At 43.3% G+C, this 27,465-nt stretch overlaps 1 long non-coding RNA gene across 1 annotated transcript in view; it reads left to right on the top strand.

Annotated features, from left to right (window-relative positions):
- The window catches only part of LOC121144017, a 47,470-nt gene extending 20,357 nt beyond the window's left edge, over window positions 1–27,113 (top strand). The window contains exon 4 of the long non-coding RNA XR_005881355.1: window positions 26,563–27,113. This is a non-coding gene — a long non-coding RNA (uncharacterized LOC121144017). The remainder of the gene's footprint in view (window positions 1–26,562) is intronic.
- The last annotated feature ends 352 nt before the right edge of the window (window positions 27,114–27,465 follow it).

Raw genomic sequence — 27,465 nt, 5'->3', positions numbered from 1 at the left:
TTCTTAGAGCACCACCCACAGTGAGCTGGACCTTCCCACATCAATCATTAATCAGCAAAATGCCCCATGATCTTGCCAATATGGTGGGGGCATTTTCTCAGCTGAGGTTCCCTCTTTCCAAATGACTCTAGCTTGAGCCAAATTAACATAAATCTAACTAGGACACGGGGAGGCGGGGATACTCAGTGATTTCCAGGAAGTGGCAAAGATCTTCAGTGTGACTTTGGTGACTTGCTCAATTTCTCTTATTTTGGAGACCATTTTAAAATTGCAAGTAAGGCAACACAACAACAAGAAACCCTTTTAGAAGCACTAAGGCATTAGGAAAAGGGACTCAAGATGTCGTTTAACAAGCATTTGCGCTGGCTCAGGCCTTCTTGCCTAATTTAGACCCAGCTGGCTCTGAAGGCGACCTCAGGAACCTAGTTTTAAGGAGGAAGCGATGAGGGCCTAATTCATGCGACAGCAAGGCTCCATGCCAGCTGTGATACCTCAGGGTCTGAGGGAAAACTCAGGGTCCTTCCAGTGTACCCCATAGTCAAGTTGACCCTCGCTGCTCCCTAAGATATAGGCTAACGAGACACAGGGATGTAAGGATGTGGAGTCTTGGAATCCACCCTGTTTGCCAGTCCTTGCTACCCTGAATCAATGGTCTGCATGATTTCACTGGGATGGTATTCAGGCTGGATTTGGGTTGGCACAGAGCACATTATAAATTGTATCCATGGACCCTCTGAAGCCTTTCCTCACATTGAAGATGTTTATAGAATCAGGAAGCACAGCCTCTGCATGAACGTACTGGTCTTTTCTATGTCAACATCACCATAAATAAACGTATCCAGGATCCCTGCCTGCACTGTTTGCCGTAGATACTGAGCAAGCCTGTGAAGTTGTCATTCTTACCAGAGAGCAGAAGAGAGGCTCTCCCTCTGCCCAGAGCTTAGTGTAACTAGAGGCTTTCTTGACTGAGGCCATCAAAGCATACCCTGCTCCTCCTCTCCCCTGTCCCATACGAACAGCCAGGCAAGTCTTTTAGAGTGTTTCTCTCCTTCGTGCAGCTTATGTTGAAATCTCTTGACCTAGAATGCAGCATTGCAGATCCGTGGCCTGCCTGGGGAAGAGACTCCACACACCTATATTTCGCTCTCCTTTCTACTTCGAAGGTTTTCACTCCTTTATAGCAGGCCATGCTCAAGGTTCATATGTGTGCAAGAGCGTCTTCTCAATAGTACAGAGAGGGAAGGACCCAGCATTTGATCTCACAGAACTTGGCATGGACTCTGCATTGCTGGTTGAGGAACTAAATAGTGGCTGAAGATTTCCACAGTGGCCATCACCTGTTTCCATGAGAAATCTGCCAGAGGGCATCCAGCATACGTGTATAGACTTCCCAATAAATAGAATTCATGAAGGCACCATTGCAGAGGTGTGGACAGGTTTAGCGGCCAGCATGCAGAGACTTGCAAAAGTAGGAAGCAGTTATCACCCTCTGTGGGTTGGATTTGTGTCATTTTCCAGAACTCAAGGCTGAAGACTGAACTTCCAGTGTCTTAGAATGCTATTGGGACACCATGTCACAGGGTGACGCTAGAGTTAAAAAAGATGTCGTGATTGTGGACCTAATCCACTATGCAGAGATCTGAATGCAGACAAGCACACTACACACACACACACACACACACACACACACACACACACACACACCTTGTATAAAGACATGGTGAAGAAGGCCCCCAGAAGACAAGAAAGAAGACCTTAAAAGAAACCTTGATCATAACACTCTAGTTTCTGGAGCCATGAGAAACACGTTTCCTTCTTAAGCCACCTCCCCATCTTATTTAGCAATCTACTGTCCCACTTCTAAGCTTGACACTAAGGGGGAAGAAGAAATCGCTCATGTTTCTCCTCTCAGACTCTGAGCTACTAGAGCCTTCCATTGCAAACCAGGGAAGGCAAAGGTCCCATTAGGGACTAGGTCCTTTTCATCAAGAGGTCTGGACAAACGTTAATTCATTGCTTATTCAACAAATTTCAATTAAATACCCACAGTCTATGGAATCTATTCTGAGTACTGTGGCTATAAAGATAAATGAGACAGAGTCCCTTGTCCTCAAGAGGCTCACACTGTAGAGAAGGTAGATCTAAGGTCAGCTGCAAACCGGCAGGTGCTGTTACAGCAGAGAGGCGAGGCTGCCCACCTACTCACAGTCTGAGGACTATGTTAGATTTTGTGCAGGAATAGAGGAAGTAAAACAGGACTGAGGGATTCGAAAAGACCATACATAGAAAAATGCCAAGACTCCTTTAGAAGGAGAGTCTGGGATATGACTCTACATGGTTAGACTCACTTCTTAGCTTCAGGGTCTCACAACACAGTTGTCTATATTATGGGCTTTCATTTTTTTTTCCTGTAGCCACCTGGTATGATGGCACAAATAGGTTTCTCATGACTCAGCTCCCATGCCAGGTCGTGTCCCTCTTGGGACCTTGGGTAGCCATTTCATATTTTGAGCCCTTTTTCCCAGAGGTCAACTGATCCTCCAACATTATTGTGTGCCTTTCCTATCCAGACCTCAGAGCTAAAGTGTTATAAGAGGCAGTTTCTGTCCCGTGTTCCTCAGTGCACTGGGAAGTCTTCCAGGGCTGTGCCCAGGGTGCTCTGGGAACACAGCTTTGCTCACTATCTTCACACATCTCAGGAATGTAGAAGGTGCTTGGAGAAAGAGTAGAAGAAGTGTTTGATATTACTGTTATTGGGTAGTGGTTGTAGCTGCTGATGAGTCAGGTAAAGGTTCCTTCTTTTTTAAACTTCCATTACTCTGTTTTATTTTTACTTTGAAAAAGAAACATGAGAGGAGATTGCAACTATACATTACATTAATTTGCTTTGGGGATTTACAAAGAAGTTGAAAACATAGATTTTTGCTTTTGAATTTTACTCTTTATTGTTTTTTTAATTTCTGAGATTAAAATATAATTACAATTTTTCTCACTTCTCTTTCCTCTCTCCAAATCTTTCCGTATACTCCTTCTTGCTCTTTTGCAAATCCATGGCCTTCTTTTCATTAATTGTTGTTACACACACACACACACACACACACACACACACACACACACACACACACACACACACACGTGATATATATCCCGCTCAGTCTGTCTAATGTTACTTATATCTATGTTCAAGGCAGACCATTTGGTATTGAATAACCAATTGATGTGCTCTTCCTTGGGGAAGACTATTTCTCCCGATCTCAGCATTCCTTAGTTGACTTTAGTTCTTTGTGTAGGGTTGCGACCTCATGGGCTTTTCTCTGTCCACTTTGACATGTCCATTGGCATTGTTCTTGTGAAGCTTTTTCTTCTTCAGCTTATGTTTTTGGCATCTTTGTCAAATATTAAATAACTAAAGGTATGTGTACTCATACTGTAGTATTTGACATCTTTTCATTGGTTTATTGACCTGTTTTTATGTGAATAATAAATTGCTTCTACAATAGATCTTAAGGTCTACAATGGCAATCTCCCCAGAATTGGTTGTTTTTGTTATCTAGGGACTTTTGTAGTTCCATGTGAATTTTGGGATAGCTTTTCTACTTAGGTGATAGTGAGTTGGGGGTTTTGATTGGGTTTACAGTGAATTTGTAAATAAATTTTGGTAAAATAGTCATTTTCACAATGGTAATTCTACCAACCCATGGACATGGGATATCTTTCAATTTTCTAGTGTCTTTATCTTTTTCTTAAGAAGCCCAAAGTTTTCATTTTTAGATATCCTTTACTTTTGTTAGGTTCATTCCAGTTTTCCTTTTCTTTGAGACTGTTATAAGTAGGAGTGTGTAAGTGGGTTCTTTCCCTGAATGTTTATTGCTGTATAGAAAAGTTATTGTTTTGTGCAAATTGATTCTGTATCTTTCCACATTGCTGAATTTGTTTATCATTTATAGAAGTTTTCTGGTAGAATTGTTTGGGATCTCTAATGTATCATATCCTGTCACCAGCAAACAGGACTCCTGTTTGTATCCCCTTAGTTTGCCTTTCGTTTCGGCTAGTATTTCAAGTACAATATTGACAAGGAGTAGGGATAGTGGATCTCTCTGTCATTTTCCTGACTTCAGTGGAATTGCTTCAAGATTTTTCCACTTAAGATGACGTTGATGAAGGGTCTCTAGTAAACAGCTTGTATTATGTTCAGGTATATTTCCTCTTGCCCTACATGCTCTAAGATTTTTATCATGAAGTCATGTTGAATTTTGCTGAAGGCTTTTTCTTCATCTATTGAGATGATCTGACATTAACTTCATTTGTGTGGCTTATTGCATTTATTGATTTGTGCATGCTGAACTAACACTGTATTTCAGGGATAAAGCCATCATGTATAATCTTTCTGATGTCTGTCTTCTATTTGAAGTATTTTATTTAGCATTTTTGAGCCTAAATTCATTAGGGGATGTTAGCCTATACTTTCTTTCTTTCTTTCTTCCTTCCTTCTTCCCTTTCCTTCTCTCTTTTTTACCTTGCCTCCCTCCCCCCGCTCCCCCTCCCCTTCTCTCTGTTGTTGTGCCTTTACCTGGTATAGGCGTTAGAGTGATCCTGGCTTCATAGACAGAGCTTAGGAGTGTTCCTTCTGTTTCTATTTGCTGGAACTATTTATGAAATATTGACTGTAGATCTTCTTTGAAAATCTGGTATACTTCTGTTATGAATTCATCTGGCTCTGAGCACTTTTTTAAAAGATGGAAGTCTTTTGGTTACTATTTTAATCTCCTCATTTGTTATGAGTCTATTTATATTGTTTATGTTGTTAATTCTGGGTTTAATTTTGGTGGTTCAGCTGAGTTTAGAAATTCATCCATTTCTTTTAGGTTTTCCAGCTTAATGGATTACAGGTTTTTAAAATATTCCTTATAATATTGTGAATTTCAGAGGAGGACGTGGTGGAGCAGGAAGGTTGAGTTGGGGGAAGAATAGGGGAGAACAGGATGAGAGACACCATAATAGAGGGAGTCATTCTAGGTTTGAGGGGAGATCTGGCACTAGTAAGATCTCCAGAGATCTACAAGGATGACACCAACTGGCAAACTAAGCAGTAGTGGAGAGACTACTTTAAATGCCCTTCCCTGATAAGGATTTGGACAACTATCTTACATAACATCCTAGAACCTCCATCCAGTGACAGATGGAAGCAGAGGCAGAAGCCCACAGCTAAACACTGAACTGAACTCCTGGAACTTAGTGACAGAGAATGAGGAGTGATGAGCAAAGTGGCCAAGACTGGGCTGGTGAAATCCAGAGAAACAGCTGACCTGAACAGGGAGAGATCTTGTACCCCACACTGATGGCTGAGAGGTCAGCATAGGACTGATGCAGACCCCCTGACTATGGGTGTCAGTGAGGAGACCTAGGCAATCTATGGGGCTTTGGGTAGTAGATCTGTATTTATCCCTGACACACAAATGGACTTTGGGTGCCCATCCCACAATGAGGGATGCTCTCTCAATCTGGACACTTGGGGAGGGCCTGGGCCTTCACCGGAATGAAATGACAGACTCTAGAGATCCCCCATGGAGGACCTTACCCTCCATGGAGTGGGGATTGGGTGGGGGATTGGGGGGGCCTGGCGGTGGACAGTGGGCATGGAGGGGAGAGAGAGGGAGCTGGGACTGACATGGGAAGCAAGCTTGTTTCTAATTTAAATATATAATAAAAAGTGTTTAAAATATTGTGAATTTATTTGGTTTCTGTTGTAATGTTTCTCTGTTCATTTCTAATTCTGTTAATTGGGTCACTTATTTCTTATGATTACTTGGGTCAACAATTTGTCAGTATCGTTCATCTTTTCAAAGAACCAGCTCTTATAGTCATTGCTTATTTGGATTATGCCTTTGTTTCTATTTCATAGATATCTGCTGGTTTTCATTATTTTTTTCCCATTGACTGGGTTTGGATTTGGTTTGATCTTGTTTTTCAGCTTTTTGAGTTGTATCCTTTGTCCATTTGTTTGTGCTCTTTCTGATTTCTCAGCATAAACGCTTAGGGCTGCTGTCAATCTGTCTTAGAACTTTAAATGTATTGTGACCTCATTTTCACTTAGGTACAGGATTTTTAAAATTTCTTTCTTGTTTTCTTCTTTGATCCATTCAACATTAAGTAATGAGTTGTTTAGTTGCTATGACTGAGTATTGACTAGAGACTTTTCCCCCTGTGATATTAATCATATAGCACTGCAGTCAGATAGGACACAGGGAGTTATTTCATTCTTTTTGAATTTGTAAAGCCTTGTTTTGTGTCCCAGGATGTGTTCTATTTTAGGCAAATTTCCCTATGTTGCTGAGTAGAATGTTTACTCTTTAGGGCTTATTTGATGTATGATGTCAATTAATTCTGACATTTTTTGTTTATTTTACTTTTTTTGTTTTGTTTTGTTTTGTTTTACGAGACAGGGTTACTCTGTATTGTTTTGGAGGCTGTCGGTCCAGCCCGGCCTCGAACTCAGAGATCTGCCTGCCTCTGCCTCCCGAGTGCTGGGATTAAAGGCGTGCGCCACCATCGCCCAGCTTGTTTATTTTTGTTCAGATGACCTTTCTATTAGAGAAAGTGTGGTATTGAAACCACCTAAAATTAATAGATTGATGTTAATCTGTGCCTTTAAATTCAAAAGTACTTTTTAAATGAAATTGGCTATCCCAGAGTTTGGTGCATAAATGTTTAGGAAAGTAATGTCTTATTTGTTAATGTTTCCTTTTGTAGAATGAAGTGTGCCTCTTTTAATCTTCTGATTAGTTTTAGTTTCAAGTCTATTTTGTCAGATATTAGGATAACAACACCTGCTTACTTCCTGGTTCCATTTAACCGCAGTCATTTTGTTCATACTTTTGCTCTATGCCAGTGCTTTTATATAAAACTGAGATGTTCTCGTGAACAACAGCTAGACAGATTTTGTTTCTTGATCTATTTGAACAGTCTGTTTCTTTTGATTAGAGATTTGAATCCATTTATACTTGAAGTTATTATTGAAGTGTGTGTGCTACTGTAGTGTCTTGTTGAATTTTGGTGTCACTGTCCGTGTTCTGAATGGTACTTTGTGTTTTAATAATCATGACTTCGTGTTTCTTTCCATAGTCTCTGTTATGCTTGTTCTTCTCTTCAGCCAGAAATAATGCTTTGGGTATTTTCTTTATGTTTGGTTTGTTGGACATTATTTTATTTTTAGTTGGTATGTAGTAAAAATTTTTCTTTCTCCTTTAATGATTATAGTTTGCTGGATGTCATACTCTTTTAGAACCTGGAAGGTACTGATCTGGGTTCTGGCTTTCACAGTTTCCATTGAAAAATCAACTATTATTCTGAATCTTTTTCCTTTGTGTGTTATTTGCATGTTTTTCCTTGCAGTTTCAGTACAATTTCTTTGTTATGTATACTTAGTGTTTTAATTATGATATGCTGTGCAGATTTTCCTTTTCTGGTCTTGTCTATTTGGTTTTCTGTGTGCTTCCTGTATGTGTGCATTTTTACTTAGTTTAGAGAAGTTTTCTTCTACGATCTTGTTGAAGTTAGAGTTTTTTTTCATAGTGTGTCACATTTTCTTTGTCTTCCTTTCCTTTGTTTTGATTTTTCTATATTTCTTGATTATTTGATCTAGATACTCTACTTAATCTTTGAATCCTAATAGTCTGCCTTCTCCTTGATCCATTCCACTTGTGAGATTTTACTTTGAGTTTTCCAGTTGACCTTTTCAGTTTGCAATTAATCTGAAACCATCTTCATTTTAGTTTGCATCCTCTCCAGTGTTCCATCTCCTTATTGAAATCCATTCTCATATCCAGGATTGCCTTCATAAGTCCCATCAGCTCATCTTTGTGTCTTCTTAGGCAACACTCAAGTGTTTATTCTCCTTAAGCACTCTCTCCTTAATTTCATTGACTTGTTTCTTTGTGTTTTCCTTAAACTCCATAAATTCTCTGATGAATCTTATGATCATTTTTTTTTTCAATTCTGTGTCCAGAGTGCCTCATCAGCAAAGTTTTCTACAGGTCAAGTGCATTTTGGAGAGAAGTTATGGAATTGATGTTTCATCCTGTTGTTATTTTTGCAATGAGATCTGGGCAGGTAGGCTTCTTTTGTTAGTTCTGAGTCTGTTGCAGACAGAGCAGGTTGAGGCAGAAGAGAAGATGTGCTGGTGGGTTAGGCCTGGAGGCTGAAAATGGATTGGGTGGAATGAAATCAGGTGAAGAGAGGAGACTTGGCTGGCACACAGGATGTGTTTTCTGGTCCAAGCCTGGAGTGTGGAAGTAGATGTGGCCTGGTGCAAAGGCTGTATACGGTGTGGGAGAATCCTGTGGATTTGGAGGATAGGTAGAGAGAATCCCAGCTAAAGTCTTCTGTGGTGCAGGCAATGCAGGCAATAGAACTGGCTGATTGAGGAGGAGTAGATAGGGTTGTCAGGGAGACCACTGGGCTAGACCCTGGAGGAAGATGGGGGAAGTCTGGCTAACAAGTGGAGTGGTGGAGAGCAGTACAGAAGGGACCTGTGGGTAGTTGCAGGTAGGGCAGGTCCTGGCTGGAGCCCAGGTTCCTCCCTTTTAAGAGTTCTCCCTGCACTTCCTGTTTGCTCCCACCTTCCCATCCTGATTCATACCAAGTCCACCTCATGTTCCTCCAACTATTTAAATCCAGTCTCTCCTTCAAGATCGAGTTCAGATTCACCTTCTCCAGGAATTTTGCCCAGAGCATTTCAGGTCACAGGTTATTCCATCCTCTCAATTTTGTCATATGTATGGATTTGTGAGGCATTTATTCATTGCCTAGAGACGTTTTTCCCTCTATTCTAGGATGGTCCTGAGCCATCTGGATCAGAGAACAGTGGGCAGAGCTGGGTAGGACATGGCTATTCTAATACCTCTAGTTTCACTCCTCAGCTCATCCACACGGCAGCAGGAATGAATTTCATGTGCCTTTTCTTCTCAGTACCAGGTGGCTCTACAGTCCACTGCCAGTAGGGGTGTGGTTGAAGGTTACTCAATGCTGGGATGCCAGGTCTAAACTAGGATGACATGAAGCAATCTGGTAGATAGAGTTCCTGGGCTACCTGACTATCTCAGCTACATACTTATCAGCTGGAGTTTCCCAGTATCTCATGAACAGACTGGACTTAACCCAGTGTCCCCCACTTGTTTTGGCTCCCCTGCCTCAAATGTGCTGGTTCCTCTTCTGAAATCCCCACCCAGTCCATTTCATTCTCCAATATCAGCATAAGGGTTACTCCCATTTAATACCCTCTCACATCCTAATGTGTGTGTGTGTGTGTGTGTGTGTGTGTGTGTGTGTGTGTGATCCTGCTCCTGTTGAGCTTGGCTCACTCTTTTAGCACGAGCTACAGTCATTTGCAAGTCTGTCATCTTTTACTGTCTCTGATCTCTTGAAAGCTGTCTCCTTCACTGTTGTCTCCCTGTCATACTTCCCAGTGTCTGTGTCTGACACACAGAAACTATATTGTGCTGTGCGATGATTTTCTGAAGATCACCATTGTGTTACCCAACATCATCCTTGCCTTCTCTTCCTATTTAATTTGGGGTGTGTTGTACAGGCATCCCTACAAGGGCCTATTTTGCAAGACTGTCTATCATGCCCTAAAGATAAAAGCCTATTGCAGCAAAGCTGTAGTGGCTCCAGCATTCTTAGCAATTTCAGAACCAAAGCTATGATCTTCTACATCCCCTAGAGGGGTAAGTCCTCACCCCCATATGGCTGCATAAGCTTGTGAAAACAGTCAAGTCTTTCAGAGCCCATTGAGGAAGATGAGTGGCTTGGAACAGATGCTCCAGATAAGCCCAGTAAATAATTCAGAGAAAGAATGAACAGAGGAAGAAAGAGAAAGACATCTTTTCTTATTTTTCTTTGTACAAAGGAGTTGGCAGAGTCCTAACAGAAATATGTGAGAAGAAAAAATACTCTGGAGAATTTTTAATACATTTACTATACTAGCATCTTGTTTGTGTCTCACCTTAATGTAAATGGAGAACACCTGACCGGAGCAGATATCACCATCTGAGTTTTACAGGTGAGCCAATTAGCACCCAAAGACCTTAGAACATTTCCCCAAGTTCTTACAGGCTTTAAGGGAAATTACATCATATTCAGACCTAAATCCAAGTCTGTGTGACCCCACGTGCCTTCATTTTTCTCCATTCATGGAGATCTGGAGTCCTCCAATGTGACTTTTTTGAAGAGTCATGTCCGTCGAGATACATCCATCTGGGTACCGTGTTCTTAGAAATCAGGATCTCTATTCTACAATCACAATATTCCACCTGATCATGTGGACCAGGTCCATCCTAAGAGCTCAGGACTGTCCCCTACGCTTCAAGTATGTTCAGTGCATCTTTACTGAACGTCTCAGATCAGACTCTTTGGCTTTATGAGTTAAACCTACCCAAACATGCCCATTCTCTGAACCTTCTCAACTATTCCTCCTTTCTCTTTCCCGCCCTGTCTATTTCACTTATCGTTGGCACAAGTGTGATCTTCATGATCCCCACAGTCATCCTCCTAGCATGCTGGATTTATGTCTCAGAGTCTTTGCTAGGTGTTAAACACCATGCCAGAGGAATATGCTCTCCACTGTGTATCTGTTCCTGTTCTCCTCCTGCACCTGCAGAGATCGTTTCAAACACATACTCCTGGCTTCTGTCAATTCAGGTTGGTGCGGTCCTTTGTTTCTTTAGGGTCTAGTCCTTTCCAGCAAATCATTGACTGGTTATGTTGTATTAGTCTCATGGCTTAGAGGAGATGAAGCAATGTCCTTTGCCAGGCTGAACTTCTCATGTCATCTTCAAACAAGAGAGAAACAGGCAGAACCAGATCAAGGCTGGCAGGTTCTCAAGTTCTCAGGACTTCAAACCCAATGTCCTCTCCCCACGCTTCTCAAGCAGGGTCTTAGACTCAGTCATTCCATTGTGGAGATTCTTTAATCTCTAATTCTCTCAATTCCAGGGCCCTGATAAGCAAGCTCTAGACTTAATCCTCAGCTTTTTCTTCTGTGTACTCGCAGGGAGTCAGCTGCCACAGAGGCCCTATGACTTTCCCACTTTGTCTGAAATAAGTGATGACTGATTTCAGCGTCATCTTATTCAATAGTCTTGGTAGCTGTTTTTTTTCTCCACTATCTCTTCAAATATCTGATACACTGCAGGTACGGATGCCTTTTCCTTTGATATAGCCAACCCCAGCTTCCCAAGAATGCGAATCCTCGAGTCTGACTCCCATGTGCCATAAGCTATCAGCTCTCTTCCAAGTTCAGTGAGTCTCACAGCCAGGTAGCGTTCAGGTGACCCGGACACCAGTGCAGAGCCACACATGGAACCAGCCATCTTAAGTCTGAGAAACACACCCAGTGCAGATACTTGCCTGTGGATAGATCATAGGGTTTACCCGAAAGGACTGGGAAGACACACAAGCTGGACAAGACACAGCTGCCAGGGACTCTGTGGTTCAGTTGTCTCTTCTGAGTTGTCACAAATCAAGGCAAGTAACCCACGCCCTTCACACAGATCCATTTGTAGACGTCCTAGAAAACAAGCATAGTATTAGCCAGGTGACTGCTGAAGTCATAGCCAACACTGTTTGTGATTATGGGAAGTGGCTTAAGCAGACACATGGGCAAGCAGCCCACTACATTGAATGAATGAATGAATGAATGAATGAATCTTTCTAAGCACCTTGGAATCCTTGAAAAATAACCTCCACCTACCATGGTCCTTTCAGATCTATCAACTCATGTTACCCAGTACTTGTACTTGGTGCCTTGGTACAAACAAAGATCCTCTGAAAATACCACTCACATTCAATTAAATTTTTCCAGTTTTTTAAAAAAAATCAAGGTCTTAAATGTTTTGCTTGCATGTATGTCTGTATGAAGGTGTTAGATCCCCTGCAACTGGAGTTACAGACAGTCTTGAGCTGCCATGTGAGTACTGGGAATTGAACCCAGGTCCTCTGGAAAAGCAGCCAGTGCTCTTAACCACAGAGACATCTTGCCAGCCCCTAAATAACTTAAAGTTCCCCAGTGAATTTGCAACTGAGCCTAACTGTCCGTAGAATTGAGATAGCCTCAGGAAGAGGCTTAAACCCCATGCATTTCCTGTTGCATAGCAGCTGTCTGAAGGGTTAGAGCTGGTGCGAGACACATGATCATCATCATAGTGCGCCACCTCTGCCCTCCAGGTCTCATATGTCTTCTGTGTGGTTCAGCACCAGGAGAAACCATGGGCCTCAAGACCATCCCTCTTTTCCTTTAAGGAACCATCCCTGAGACCATGCTTGTTCCATCCTATTACTTACCACTGGAGAGAACTTTGTCCCACACTATTTCTGACTATGACAAACACTAGAAAATGTCTTCATTCTAAGGGTGATTTACCCAGCAGAGAACAAGAGTTTTTGTATCTTGGTGCATAGGGCAAAGTGGATGTTCAGTAGGCAACTAGCAATCTCTGTTAAACTGGTAATAGAACAACAACAAAAGCATCATTTTGGGTTATATTTGCACAAGTCTTCTCCTAGCTGCAGGCATCGTTATTTAACCTCTGGACCATTAGTTTTTTTCATGTGTGAAATAGCCACCCAATCTTAACCCCACAGGCTGATTATGAATAACTGTAGAAAGCACACGCCACATGATCAAGTAGCTATGAAGTACATGACTTATAACCATGTTATCCCTCTTTTTCCCAAGATGTTGAGCACCTTGGCTAGGGTGTAATTGAATTAGCCCTCACTGTTCTGCTTAAAAATTTCCTAAACTGGGCTGGATGGAGAAAATAAAAGGAGAAAACAAAGTGGGGTAGGTAGGGAGGTGAGGGTCAAAAAAGTGAATTTGGGAGGAGTGAGGGGTGTGAATATATCACAAAGCAGTGCACAAAATTATCAAAGAATTATTAAAATATTTAAAGAATTAAAAGCATGTATTAAAGACCCATGTAAGCTCATGAATCTATGGCAATTCAATAAATGGCCTTTCACTTAAAAAACAAAATAGAACAAAACAAAAAGCCATGGCATCATGGTGTTCACAAGAACAGTGTTTGAGATCTTTGGCATTTTTCTATTTCTTTGTAGAATGCATAGAAGAAAAGTTACATGTGTCAGGATGCTTTTATTGACTTTTACTTGATCTCCACTGATGACAGACAGACATCAAACAAAAACCAGGCATAGAGTATTTTTTTCCAGACACAACCATATTTCTTCACTCCATTCCATTCATGAGACAAGACAACCTTCCTAATGCTGCAACCCTTAAATACAGTTCCTCATGTTGTGCTGACCCCCAACCATACAATTATTTTCATTACTACTTCATAACTGTAATTTTGCTACTGTTACAAATCACAAAGTAAATATCTGTTTTCTGATGGTCTTTGGTGACCCTGTGAATGGGTTCATTTGGTTGACAATCCCTGGAGGCTCTGATTGTGGCTACACTTCCCGATGGCTCTTCTTCAGCTGCGAAGTCTAGGGCTCTGACCTGTCTAGCTGTGTAGTCGGCTCAGTTCCTCACACAGACTTTGTCTATGGTGTCAGACCTGGCAGAGGAGCTAGAGACACTTCTGAGAAACTGAAGTCAAGTCAAGGTGGCCAACTGGTAATGTGTAATGTCCTCTGGTATCCCCGTGTGAATGGAGCTGGGGGAACAGAAGTGCTCTGTCTCGGTTTAGAGTAGGGAGGTCATAGAGAACTCTCTGGAGGTGGTGGTGTTTGGGCAACAATGTCAGAGATGTATACTGCATTTCACAGTTGACTAGAAGAGCCAAGAAACATTTAGGAGGAAGGTTGGTGGGATGGCGAAGCTTGGAGGCTATGGAAAGCTCAAGTGCTTAGTGTGTATACAGAGAAAATAGGGGCAGCTCCATTCTCAGCAGGACTAACCCTGGGGATTTCAACACTCTTCCCAGCCTGCGTCTTTTCATGCATGCAGTCTAGAAAGCAGTGAGCTCCCCATCATGGCCAGCATTCAAGTTCTGAGAACAGCAATGAAGCCTGGAATGGCTCTGTCCCTGATTCTTCAAGCCCCGTCCAGTTTCAGGATTCTGCAATTCAGGATGTGGGCGCAGCACCGTTTTCATAGGTGTGTTTTCTGAGAACATCTGGCATTGCACTTCCTCGTGTCTTCTTGGCAGCCCTCAGTTCTCTTTATTAAAAAGAAAAGCACATAGCACCAAGAAGGAGTGATTTTGATGCTTACACATACGAAACAGTCATCTTTCGCGTGCCATCTCCATTAAGTGTCATGCTTAGCTGTGAGTAAAACACATAGACACGCATTCTTAAAAGAAGAGGGGAAAGGCCCTGAGAGGTTAGGATCTATGCTTATGAACACATGTAACTGAGGGGAGTGGAATGCTCTAAGGAGCACCAAGCCTCTCTATCCAGTGGAAGGTCCTTACTCTGCTGGGGGTAGATATATGCTCCCCTCCTTCCTCCTCTTCTCAGTGATAAGCTGCTACTTCTCTGGGAACTTTCCCCATAGTCTGCCTTTAAACCTGGGATAGTAGCCAATGATTCCAAAGCAGACATTCTGAGCTTACTGAGGGCAAGGTCTTTCTGGAGGATGGGCCTTTGTTTGATGGCTGACTTTCACCAGCAAGTTCTTCCTCAGGTAATGTCCCACTTTAGAAAAGGTTAGGCATGGAAGGGGTCTGTGTCTGCTTGCACTACTCTTATTGTTGAATACATAGCAACATTGTGGCTAAGAATTGGATATGGAATGACTCATGGTCCATCAGGAAAGAATAGAATTTAGTGCAATTCCATGAGAAAATCATGTTTGGATTTGCCATCTCACGTCTCCTAATGGGTTTTTGGCTCCAGGACAAGACGCATAGGGCAGGAGCAAGTCCAGACAGAACCCCTGACAGAGGTGTGTGCTACTTTGGACACTGGTGTAGAAATGCTAGTGACAGCGGAAAGGGTACTCAGTGTTCTGACTTGGGGACACTTGTCAGAGAGCCAGGCTTCAGCCAGAAGCCTTGGCTGTAAGAGAAGTGTATGGCCATGTGGACATGTCACAGGAAGTCTGTGTATTCTACACAACACAGAGTGCTAACCACTATACGATCACGGCACATCTGTGTGTTCTAACAAGGAGAATACACAAGGCTTCATCTCCTACCATCTTTTGCAAAGAAGAAACCAAAATCCAGAGTGGAGATGGGTGTTGCTCAAGGTCACAAAGTCAGAAAGTGGCAGCACCAAGACTACAACACTGTCCTCAAGACCAGGAAGGATGTAGCTCAGTAGTTAGGCTGTCAATGACCTGCGCTTAAGCCCGGCTTCTCCCGTTTGCTACCCACACATTAAGCAAGTCCCTTAGCGTTTCGGAGCATCGGTCTACTGCCTGCAAAATGGGGTCAATGGGAGATCTGAGTCCATAACAAAAGTGCAGGTGTTTGCTTCACACACAGTGGCTATTAATTTTCAGACAGAGCCTCCTATTTCACCCTGGCATCTTAGAAATGCTACTGTAGAGTAGGACAGAGAAGGAGTTACCACCGGTTATTTTAGACACAGAGGTGAGAAGAAGTCGGGGTGTGAAGATGCCTGGTGCCCTGGGAGAGACGACCCAGTGATGTCTCTGAGCACAGGTGTGAACAGAACCCGCAGGCAGCGGGAGGAGGCAGCGGCCACAGCTGTGGGCAGGCCGGGCAGACTCTATTTAATCTTAGTCTTGTGGAGTAGCTGACATGTAACCCTCTGGGTAAAGGGAAACCACTGAATGTTGCTAACCCAGGGGAATAGCTAGACCTTTGTTCCTGCGAGTCCTCTATAGGGGACTGTGCAGGGGACGTTGGCTATGGCAGTGGCAGGGGTGGTGGTGGTGGTCATGGGGCTGGGGATGATAGGTGTGAAGAAACAAGTTCAGTTGTCTTGACAGTGTGGGATAGATGGAGGAGGCAGAGACATTAAACAGGGCTTGGAAATTGACTTCGTGTGAAGGCCACAACATTTTCCTCTCCCGACACAAAAACACCTTGTTAGTTACCTTTCTCACTGCCCTGACAACAAAGATGTATTTTTGCCTAAGGGAAAGAAACAGAGGAGTTTTCAGTTAAGAAATAGAAGCTATTAAAAAACAAACAAACAAAAAAAACCAAGCAAGGTTGGGGGCTGGGGTGATGGTTCAGGTGTGTAAAAACACTTGCTATGTAAGTGTAAGGACCTGAGCTCCAATCCTCAGAACCCACAAAAAAAGCTGAGTACATGGCATGAGGGTCTGTATCCCTAGGTCTCCTGAGGGAGATAGGTGGTAGAAAGAGGAGAATTCTGCAGGGCTGGGGGCTAGCTAGCATGGGATAAGCAAGCAAGAGATCTCACTTCAAAAACACAGACGGCAATGACCAGGTGCCTGAAGTTGTCCTCTGACTACAAGGTGCATTCACCCACACCACGTGCTTGTATGGGAATGCACACACACACGCACCATGAAGGGACCAGCCCCCTGCTTTAGCAGCCATGACAGGCTGGCAGAAAAGACTCAGCATGTTCTTGCCTGACCTTGCCCCTCCTCCCAGTCTCGAGGAGGTCAGATACCCTCTGAGTGGCAAGGAGCCAATCAGAAGTTAGCTGGTGGGACTCTGGATGTGCTTTATGGCTCTGGGTATGCATTATGGTAAACGTGGCATAACAGTAACCTACAGGACATAACAACCGCCATAACAACCAGTTACCCAGTCAACACAGGAGCCTGGAAGCCTACCAATCTTGAGACTGTTGCATACCCCTAACTACTCCCCTTATGTTGCCCAATAAGTTCCTTCTTCCCCTCCCCCCACCCTGATGAACAGATGAAGGCCCCCAGTTAAAAACAGTTAACTCGTTAAACAACAACAATAAAAGACTCTTTGCTTTTGCATCAGAATGGGCCTCTTGGAGATTTGGGGGTTCAGAATTTGGACACAACAACACCACACACACACACACACATACACACACACACACACACACACAGAAAGAGAGAGAGAGAGAGAGAGAGAGAGAGAGAGAGAGAGAGAGAGAGAGAGGGAAATCTTATATCTGAAAGACCCAGTAACAGAAATAAGCAGTTCCCTAAGAGGCCAGGTAACTAAGATGAGGAACGCAAGGCAAGATCAGACTCTGATGGGCCTTTTCTGTGGAGATGCAGACAGTATTTTAGACTCTGTAACTGTAATATGAAAACAGCTACGGGCAAAATGCAAATGACTGGAAATGGCGGTGTTCCAAATCTTTGTCTACTAAAGTAGACAGCTAGAGAAGAGGGCGTTTTCGATTCATTTTATGTGGTCGGCATCATTCCAATATCCAGAGCACACAAACACAGTGTAAGAAAATGAAGCAAGAATATTTGCAAATCAAATACAGGCATATAGAAAGATTGACAGCTTGCAATCGGCTGAAGGTAGCATGAAGAACATAACTGCAACTCATTATTGAAAATCAATTAATGCGATTCACCATACCAACCAGCTATGGAAAAGCGACATAGAAAAAACCATACCCACCTGTGACAGATTCAGCAAACTGAACATAGGGACTTCCCCTAGGCTGACAAAGGGCCTACAGAAACCTGGAGTTATATATTTCTACATGATACAACATAAGCTCAAAGATATAATGTTGAATGAGAAGAGACATTCACACTTAGTGTGGATATGCTGGATACAGAATGGTACCACAGCCACAAAGTTTATTACATCGCAAACTACCTGTCTCATATTGCTTAAAAATACCACATACGTATTTTCAAGGGAGTAGGGAACATTGAAATGACTCTAAATTGTAGAGCTTAAATTCTTTTTAAAACTGTGACTCAAGCAGGACACAGTAAGATTTGAAGGGTAGAAGGAAAGATGTATGATCATGCATTATATTATCCTTGGCACTTTCCTATATGGCCAGCATTTTATATTAAAGATAATCTCTACTTAAAAGGTCTGAATACTGTGATTAAAGCTTGCTAGGATTTTACATTATGTGGTCTGGGCAAGGAGGGAAGGAGGCCAGGTGTTTGAGTAGGGGGCTTTCTGCAGATGATCCAAGCAATTCTAGCATACTTTCTGGGGCTTGACAGTGTTTGGGTGCAACTTCAAGAAGTATTTACTTTACCCAGCCAGAGGTCTGCCCACCCCTATGTACAGATAAACTGAAGCTCAACAAACTCAAAAACGTATCCTCAGTCAGAAAACCAGTGAGGGAGGGTCTAGTGCAAGCTTCACAGGCTGGTCCCAGAACCTAAAGTGGTTACCTTGGCAGCCCTCTACCCGACCTTGCTCATCTTTGGGGTAGTGCTCTATCCTAAAGTGTATCGTGGACAGCAGTGTACGCTCCAGTAGCTGTGGGACAGCGAAACAGTGGTTTTCCTCTCTCTCTCTCTCTCTCTCTCTCTCTCTCTCTCTCTCTCTCTCTGTCTCTGTCTCTCTCTGTCTCTGTCTCTCTCTGTCTCTGTCTCTCTCTGTCTCTGTCTCTCTCTCTGTCTCTGTCTCTCTCTGTCTCTGTCTCTCTCTGTCTCTGTCTCTCTCTGTCTCTGTCTCTCTCTGTCTCTGTCTCTCTCTGTCTCTCTCTCTGTCTCTGTCTCTGTCTCTGTCTCTGTCTCTCTCTGTCTCTGTCTCTGTCTCTGTCTCTGTCTCTCTGTCTCTCTCTCTCTGTCTCTCTCTCTCTCTCTTTCATTTCTCTGAGTTCAAGGCCAGACCGGTCTACCGAGCAACTTCTAGGACAGCCAGGGCTACACAGAGAAACCCTGTCTTGAAAAAAAAAATGTTTTCAGTTTCCTTTGGGAAATGGGACCTGAGTCAGTAGTGAGAGGGGAGGAGAGAAATCGGAGAGTTGATGAAATGTGCAGAAGAGGGGGTTTAGCCATGCTTCCTGTGGCTTTGCCACATGCAGGACAGGCTGCCTAACCCTTGGAGGACACTCAGCTCTGCTTCTAGGCCTGGCAAGATGTCTGCAGTGGTTTATGAAGGCAAATTCATGATCACTATGGAATTTCTCACAAGCCCCTGCCTGAGGACTTGTGGGGTTGGATGGCTTGGCATCTGCAGGCTAAACGCTAGCCATGGTTTGAGATGATTAGGAAAAAAAAAATGAAAAGGAATGGGGCCAGCTTTTCCTATTTCCCAGCTCTTTCAGTTGAATCAGTTTTCTCCCCAGGTGTGTGCTTCCAAGGGGCACGGTTAAGTTATCATTTTATGCAAGCAAGGACGGTGACATTAGATGGCATGTCATTCTTCCCAGCTTTTGTGTTTGCAGTCAGTTAGTCCTCAAAGTTATTTAAAATTTCTTCTGCTCACTTAAGTTAAAAACAAAAACAAATCCGAGAACAATGGTGACAGAGAAAAGAGTCTACACATGTTGTCAGTTGAGCCACACATTGTATATTAGCCCTGCAACCATGAGACAAGCCAGTGAACTCCCTAAATCTTGATCTCCTCACCAGAATGAGTTCATTATATTCACTTTGGAAAGGAGGTGAAGTATGAAAGAAGTGATATTAATAGGAGTTTAGCTCATTTCAAGTTGATTTTTTTTGTCTTCTCCCTTCCAGGCATAAAGGGACTAGAGTTTATTTGCATACACTGACAGTCTTCCTCTTTAGACCTGGTAAAAATAGGCACACCAAACTTGCCTGTTAGAAACCACAACAGTATACTGTCCTTTAGGATGACAACTGTATTAGCTCTTGTCTCACTGCTGTAACAAAATTTCTGGAACAAACAGCATAAGGGAGGAAGGGTTTAGTTTTTAGGCTCACGGCAGGGAACGTATTGGGGTGGAAACAGAAAGGCAGCTAGTCATATCGCATCCCCAGTCAGGCAGCAGACAACAGAGTGAGGGGGTGTTGACACTCAGCTGCTTTCCTCCATTTTCCCTTTTTATTGTGTTGGGAACCCCACCCTATGGGTGTTACCATACACATTCAGGGTGGGGCTTCTATTCTCAGTTAGTTAAAGCTTTCTGGAAACAGTTTCATAGGTGTGCTCAAAGGTGTGTCTCCTATTTGATTCCAAATCCAACCATGTAGACAGTGAAGAGTAACCATCATAGCTACTGTCAGAAAAGATGAAGGAAAGAAAGATGGATGGAAAGAAGGGAGGGAGGGACAAAGGGGAGGATGAGGGGAGGAGGGGGAAGGAAGATGGAGTAATAAGTGTTGGTGAAAACTGGAATGCCTAGGCATTAAGATCGGGAGAATGAAATGGTGCTGGCTTTTGTGCAAAAAAGCATGGAAATTATTGAAAAAAATATAACTGCTGTACATGATCCAGAAATCCCACTTCTACTTGTGTATCTAAAGGAAACTGAGACAGGCCCAACAGATTTGTGATTTGTCTGCCCATATTCACAGCAGCATTAGTCACAAAGTGTAGAAGCAACTCAAGTGTCCACTGAGCAGGTAAGTAAATAAGATGTGCAGCCAACATGCGGCAGAGTGCTATTTAGCCTTGAAAAGCAGGAAAATCTGCCATGTGCTGCATTTATGAACCACGAGACCACTACGCTAAGTGAAATAACCCAGTCAGGTTGACAGGAAGTTTATATGGAGTGCCTAGAACAATGAACCATAGGAACAGAAACACAGTAGCGGTTAGAAAGAGCTGGAATGGGAAAATAGCAGAGAATTATTGCTGGCTGAGCGTGATTTGCAAGATGAAAAGAGGTCTGTGGATGGATGGTGGAGATGGTTTATACAGTGTGAAGTCACTTCATGCCACTCAGCATGGTAGTCAGTTAGCCACGGGGTAAAATAGCAACTTTTTATGTCAAGCATATTTCACCACGACTGCTAACTAACTAACCGAATTAAATTTAAAAACTAAAACAATGTAAAAACTTAAAATTTGTTTGTTAAGGTGAATAGCTGAGAATTGAAAAAGGGGTGCACAGGGAAGCCTGAGCAAATCTCCCACATGAAAGAGTGAGGGACCTGCTGCTCCCCAGAGGCTCACTTGTCACAACAGGGCAGGTGAAGGGCAGAGTGTGGGAAAGGGGTGCGAAAACACCCTGGAGGGCCTGTGGGCCTTTGCACTAGATTTTAACTGGAGGTGGTGGGACATCACTGGAGGAAGGAACAAGTAACAGTGAGTGTAAGGGGCATGGGTCCTGGAAGTCTGGAACTGAGTCACACGTACCATGTACCCCTCCAGCCACGAACCTGCTCCTGCACCAAGTCAACTGGAGAACCCTCCAGGACCCAGAGGATTCTCAGGTCCACGCCCTCCATTCTTGCATGGTCTGATAGTGATGTTGCTGAGCCAGGGGGCAGTGTGTATCCTCTTCAGAGACAGTGGTGCTCTGCCAAAAATGCAGGTTCTCATTGTTGGTTTCTAAGAGGGTGGGGAAGTGTGAAGGGTGGAGCTGTTTCTTTAATCACATAATTAAATTAGAAACTGGCTGGCTGCTTCCAGTGGTGAAGACACAGCTAAATAGTCCTGCCTGGTGACACCTCCTCTAGCTCTGGAGGGTTTTGAAATTTTTAGAACTGGCTTCTCAGCTCTTTAGGTTTTTTTTGTTTTTGTTTTTGTTTTCTTTAGTGTCTAAGAGTAGAGATTTCTCACTTCTTTGGTTAAGATTATTCCTAGGTAATCTTCCTCCAGTTTTTTTTATTATTATTGAAAGTATATTATTCTCTCATACAATATATAGCAATCACAGCTTCCCCTCCCTCCACTCTTCCTAGCTTCTCCTCCCCTCTCCCCCCCCAAGAGCTCCCTCTGTTTCTTCTTCAGAAAAGAACAGGTCTCCAAGAGACAGCAGCCAAAACAAGATACAATAAAGGAAGGCAGAATTCCTCATATCAAGGCTGGGCAGAGCCACCCTAAAGGAGGAAAAGAGTCTCAAGAGCAGGCAAAAGAGTCAGAGACACATTCACTCCCACTATCTCATAAGAACACCAAGCTAACAGCCATAGCATACACACAGAGGACTTCATGCAGGCCCCTTCAGGCTTTGTGATTGCTATTTCAGTCTCTGTGAGCCCATATGATCCCTTCCTAGCTGATTTGGTGGGCTGCGTCCTCCAGAACCTGTGATCCTTACAGTCTTTCCTCCCCTCTTTCACAGGGTTCCCTAGTCTCCACGAGGAAAGATAAGATGGAGACTGTGAATGTAGACTCTCTGTAATGTCAGGCTTTGGGTCTCTGCACCTGCTCCTATCTGTTGCCAAGCGAAGCCTCTTTTTTGATTTTGTTTTTTTTTTTTGAGCTGTTATGAATGGGATTTTTTTCCTAATTTGTTTCCTTGTGAATTCATTACTTGTATAGATGAAAGCTACTGATTTTGTGTCTTGCAATTTTGTGGAATTTTTTTATTAGACATAAGAGATTTCTGGTGGGTCCGATGAGGTCTCCTACATGTAGAATATTGTATATTCAATAGGATAATTGAATTTTTATTTTCTAATTTTATGTCTTTCTCATATCTTATTTTTTCTAAGGCCTCAAATACTATACCAAGTAAGAGAGACAAACTTGTCTTGTTCTGGACTTGAGCAGACATGCTCTCAGCTTTTCTTCTGTTTAATATAATGTTGGCTAAAGGTCTGTCATATTGGTCCTTATTATTTTGATGTATGGTCCATCTGGTTCTAATTACTCTAGGCTTTTATAATGAAAGTAAATTGAATTTTGTCAAGTGCATTTTATGTATCTATGAAGATGATCATATGATTTTCATATTTGAGTTTATTTATAACAATGTATTATATTTATTGCTTTGTGTACATTGAAACAATCTTGCACTTCTGGGATAAAACCTGCTTGGTCTTGACGTACAATCTTCTTAATATGTTCTCAAACTTGACTTGTGAGTATTTTAATTGAGAATTTTTGCATCCGTATTCAATAAGAAAAGCGATCTGTAGTTTTCTTTTTTGTTTGTAGTCTCTGGTTTTGGTATCAGGAAATACTGGCTTCATAGAATGAATTTAGTAGAGTTCCTTGTCTCTAAGGGAAGTCTTGATGATAGATCTCCCTTGAATGCTTGATAGACTTTGTCAATAAGTTCATCATTAGCCATCAGGGAAATACAGACTAAAACTACTTTGCAATACCATTTCCCCTAGTCAGAATAATGGCTAGCATTAAGAAGACTGACAACTAATGCTAACAAGGCTGTGGGGGAAGAGGAAGCCTTCTTCATCACTGATAGTGGTAGTGTAAACTAGTACCGCTATTATGAAAATTTGTGTGGATGCTTCTAAAAATATTGAATACAGAAATACCACTTGACTGAGCTCTTCCATTACTGAGCATACATCTAAAGGCCTCCACGTTCTATGGCCAAGACACTTCACACGGCCATATTTAATGGTGCTCAATTAACAATAACAGGCAAACCGAACAATATATGCCCATCCACAAATGAGTAGATAATAAAAATGAGGTACATACACACAAAATAAGTACTTAGCTTTAAAGAAACATGGAATTCTGAAGTCTCTGGAAAATGGATGGGTCTAGGAAATAGTATATTAAGTGAGATGACCCCAACTTAGAAAGACAAAAAAAAAAGAGAGTATATTTTGCCTCATAGATAGATCCCAAAATGTAGCTTTTGTAAGTGGGAGTCAATGTGGGTAACCACCCACCAAAACTGGAAATGAGACCAGGGGAGGCTAAAAGGAGATACTAAGGAAGGGGACGAGGTAAAGGAATGGATTGTAGTTGATTCCGTGATCTGAAAGTGGAATGGAGACTGAGGTGTGGGATGGACTCGTGGCTGGCTCAGAATGCAGTGCCCCTTGGAGTAGAGTTCCTGGAGCTGCCTTGATATGCTTCCTGTCTTCTTCCACTCACCTCAGACCTCCCATCTAGGCCCCATCACAATGGTAGCATCTTGGACTTGGAATTCTTTCACGGCCTGGAGAGGTGGCCTGGTGGCTAAAATGCTTGCTGCTTTTATGCCACTGGCCAGTTGTGCTTTTGTAAGCTTGGCATAGGGTACTTTAGAACATGGAACATTAGTTGAGGGATTGGGGCAGCTACCTGTAATCCCAACACGTGGGAAGCAGCGCCAGAGGTGCCGGGGCAAACTGGCTAGCTAGACTAGCTGGAATGGCCAGCCTCTAGGATGAGCTAGAGATTTTTTTCCCAACAGACAAAGTGGAGAACAATCAAGGAAGGCACCTTGGCTCTGCTTCCCACGTGCTGGGATTCTAGGCAGCTGCCGTACCTGCTTGACTTTTAGGTGGGTACTGGGAATTTTGACTCTAGCCTTCATGCTTGCGCAGGGTCTTAGGTTTCTCCATTGTGATAAAACACCGACTAAACCAACTTGAGGGGGAAAAGGGGGGGTATCTGTTTTATACTGATCATGGTCCATCATTAAGGGCGCTCAAGGCAGAAACTCAAAAGCAGGGACCTGGAGGCAGAAACCGAAGTGGAGGCAATGAAAAAATGCCGTTTTTGGCCTTGCACTCTGTGGCTTGCTCAGCCTGCTTTCATGTAGACCAGGAGATTGCCTACAGGTCCATCTGATGGAGGCAATCCCTCAACCTTAATCCCAGCACGCAGGAGGCAGGCAGATCAATCTCTGTGAGTTCAAAGCTAGCCTAGTCTGTATAGTGAGTTCTGGGACAGTCAGAGATACATAGTGAGACCCTGTCTCCAAAAAAAATCACAGCAAACCTCAGGAGACATTACTGTTATTTCACTTGCAGCTTTTTTTTGTGAGACCGATAAAAATTAAGGAATTTATGCATGGTTTGTGCATTAGAGCAGGTCACGATATACTGGCAATGGTTGTCCTTAATCTCGACCAGAGTCACATGGCGATGCCGAGGAACTGACCTATGATGGGGCTGATAGGAGCAGCCGTTTGAAAACATGATATAATGAGTGATACTCACTTCCCATGTCTGTAGACCTTAGAGATTAGGACCTGAAATTCAGTCACTCACACTGGCTTTAGATCTCTAATCTCTAGAATGGAATAAGACAAATATGTGGTATTATATATGTCTGGGTTTGCAGTAATTTGTCATGACATAAATGGGAAACTAAAATATAAAATGAGGGGAAGAAGCAGACAAAATAAATAAGGACGAGGTGAAAAACTGTAATAGACACTTGAAATAGCCAAATAGTTATCCCGGCAATCCCACTACTTTGTCTGGTCACTCCTCCTTTTTCAGCTAGAATTTCTTCATCTGGAAACCAGCCTAAGAAATGCTTGATGTATAGATGCTCAATAAAATGTAGTGGTCACTACATTGATATTGAAAGAGTGATAAATTATGACAGCTGTGCAGTGGGGCCAGGTTCTACTTAGGTTTTTCCTGCCACCAGTGCTGACTGCAGTTCAATAGGGGTCCCTCTACTCACATAAAACGCTAAGACAAGAGTCAAAAGATAGAGATGCGGGGTTGGAGAGATGGCTCAAACAGTAAAACGACTGCTGTGAAAACAGGAGGACCTGAATTCAGATCCCCAGGAGCCTACAAAAAGCTAGGGGCAGCATCTATCTGCAACTCCAGGGTAAGGGAGGACACGAGAGACAAGTACACTGCGAGATCCAAATCAACGAGCTCTAGGTTCAGCGAAAGGCAGTGCTCCAAAAATTAGATGGAGAATAACCAAGGAGGGCCCCCAGCATTGACTTCTGGGGACTTCTGGCGTCTACTACCCTTACATAAACACATACATGTACAAGTGCACGCACTCACACAGACATGTGTACACCACGCCCACAAAGATACAGAGGTGTTAATTTCGTTTTATTCTCATGAAATCTGGAAATCTGTTAGGATGGCGTCTGGCTTAGTAAAGAATATAGTTCTTTTAAGTTTCTAAACAGAAACACACTTTCTATTGACTGCAGACACCACAGATGCCACCCAGTAGCCTTTAATGGCAAGACTGCCCTGCTCCGGGGGTTGGGGGTGTGGCATTTTCACCTCCCTAACTCAGTTCTCTGATCTATAAAACGGAGTTGCCACCTTCCTCAAGGGTGCTTTTCTGGCAGCATTGAATTAGCATATGTAAAGGGTTTCTTGGCTAGGGGAGTTGGAGCTCCGGTAACTGGTAACTTTTTGGCACTGAGTAATTTGTTATTGTGGCTCTTGATGAAGCTAATTCACTTGAGTGAACTGTCACCTACCATGTGCTTCGTCCATTTAGCTCCCTGGACGGGAGCCTTGGTTACTGAAACCACAGAGTTTAGTGGTTGAAAGTGGAGGTACACCTGTCTCCTACTGCCACCACTCACTGCCTCTTGAATACTAGGACACAATGGTGCTTACCATACAGAGCTGGTCTATAGGTCATGCAAAGTGCACACGAGTTTATGTGGCTTCTGGTGAAGCAGAGGTCAGTACTCAGTGAAGTGACACCACTTGTTCTCATTCACTGAAGAGCAGCAAACAAAGCCTGCAGGTCTGAGGCTGGGGCATTCCTCGCCAGGCGCTCACCAGCGTGAAGCTGAAGTTTGGCCTGCTCCTGGAGCTGCTTGCTTGCTCTGTAAACCCTGCCGCCCTCAGGCTCAGCGTTATTGGAGCAAATTCTCAGTAAACAAGCTCTCTTTCTCTCTCTCCAGAAACCCGAGGTGTGAGACGAGAAAAATCCCTCCGCCTGGAGGTCAGTGATGACCTTTCCACCGAGGCTGTTTACCGAAGCCCGCAGCCTGGGGTGGGAGGGTGTGAGCTCCCCTTCTGAGCCCACAGAGTGGGAATTCCCTCCAGAGCCCGGGCCGTGCCTCACTGCCCACTCGGGGTTTCTGTTGCGCTGAAACTGCCCTGCAGAAAGCAACTGGAAAAGGGGGAACTCGGGTGCTCTGTTTTCCCCCACTTCTTTTTGAAAACTGAAACTCTCAGACCAGCTTTCCCGAAGTCTTAACCCAGCCAAAGGCTTTCTGATGGGGCAAGCACAGGAGAGCACAGGCGGGGCATTCTGACTTTGGGATGCTGTGATCTGATCGCGGCTGCACAACCCAGGCAGAGCAGGTTCCCAGGCCGCCAGGGACAGCTGGAATGCAGCTGAATTTATCGGCTGACTCCTCCTTCCTCACCGCCTCAGCCCTGATTTATGGCTGTGCAGACTCGGTGGCTTTGCTCCAACGTTATTTCTTTCTTCAGAAATAAACGGATTTTTACAGCTTCATAACCGCCCCTAAATTTGTTTGTTCTTCTCTCTGCACAGCGTGGGCCATGTTTGTTCCCTGGGAAAGCCGCCTCTCTAATTATTTTCACATTTCAACAGCTCTTGTTTCTTCTTTGCTGGAGGTTTATAAAAACTGCTGATGGTACATTTGTTTCAGGTTAAATGATACCTTAAACCTCTTCCCTGACACTGACTGGGAGCCTGCGTGACTAGGGGCCCTGTTGTCTTTGCTTATGGTGCAATGTGCAGAAGGAAATCTGAAAATCTTAAAACACATTTCAAGCCTTCTGTGTGGCTGCCCCAGCCTTGTTCTCCCACTCAGTGCCTGGTACACTTGCCC

Source organism: Mesocricetus auratus, unplaced genomic scaffold, assembly GCF_017639785.1.
Source record: "Mesocricetus auratus isolate SY011 unplaced genomic scaffold, BCM_Maur_2.0 Super-Scaffold_100014, whole genome shotgun sequence".
Classification (NCBI taxonomy): Eukaryota; Metazoa; Chordata; class Mammalia; order Rodentia; family Cricetidae; genus Mesocricetus; species Mesocricetus auratus.
Note: the sequence above shows the minus strand (reverse complement) of the source record. Positions and strands in the feature narration are given on the sequence as shown.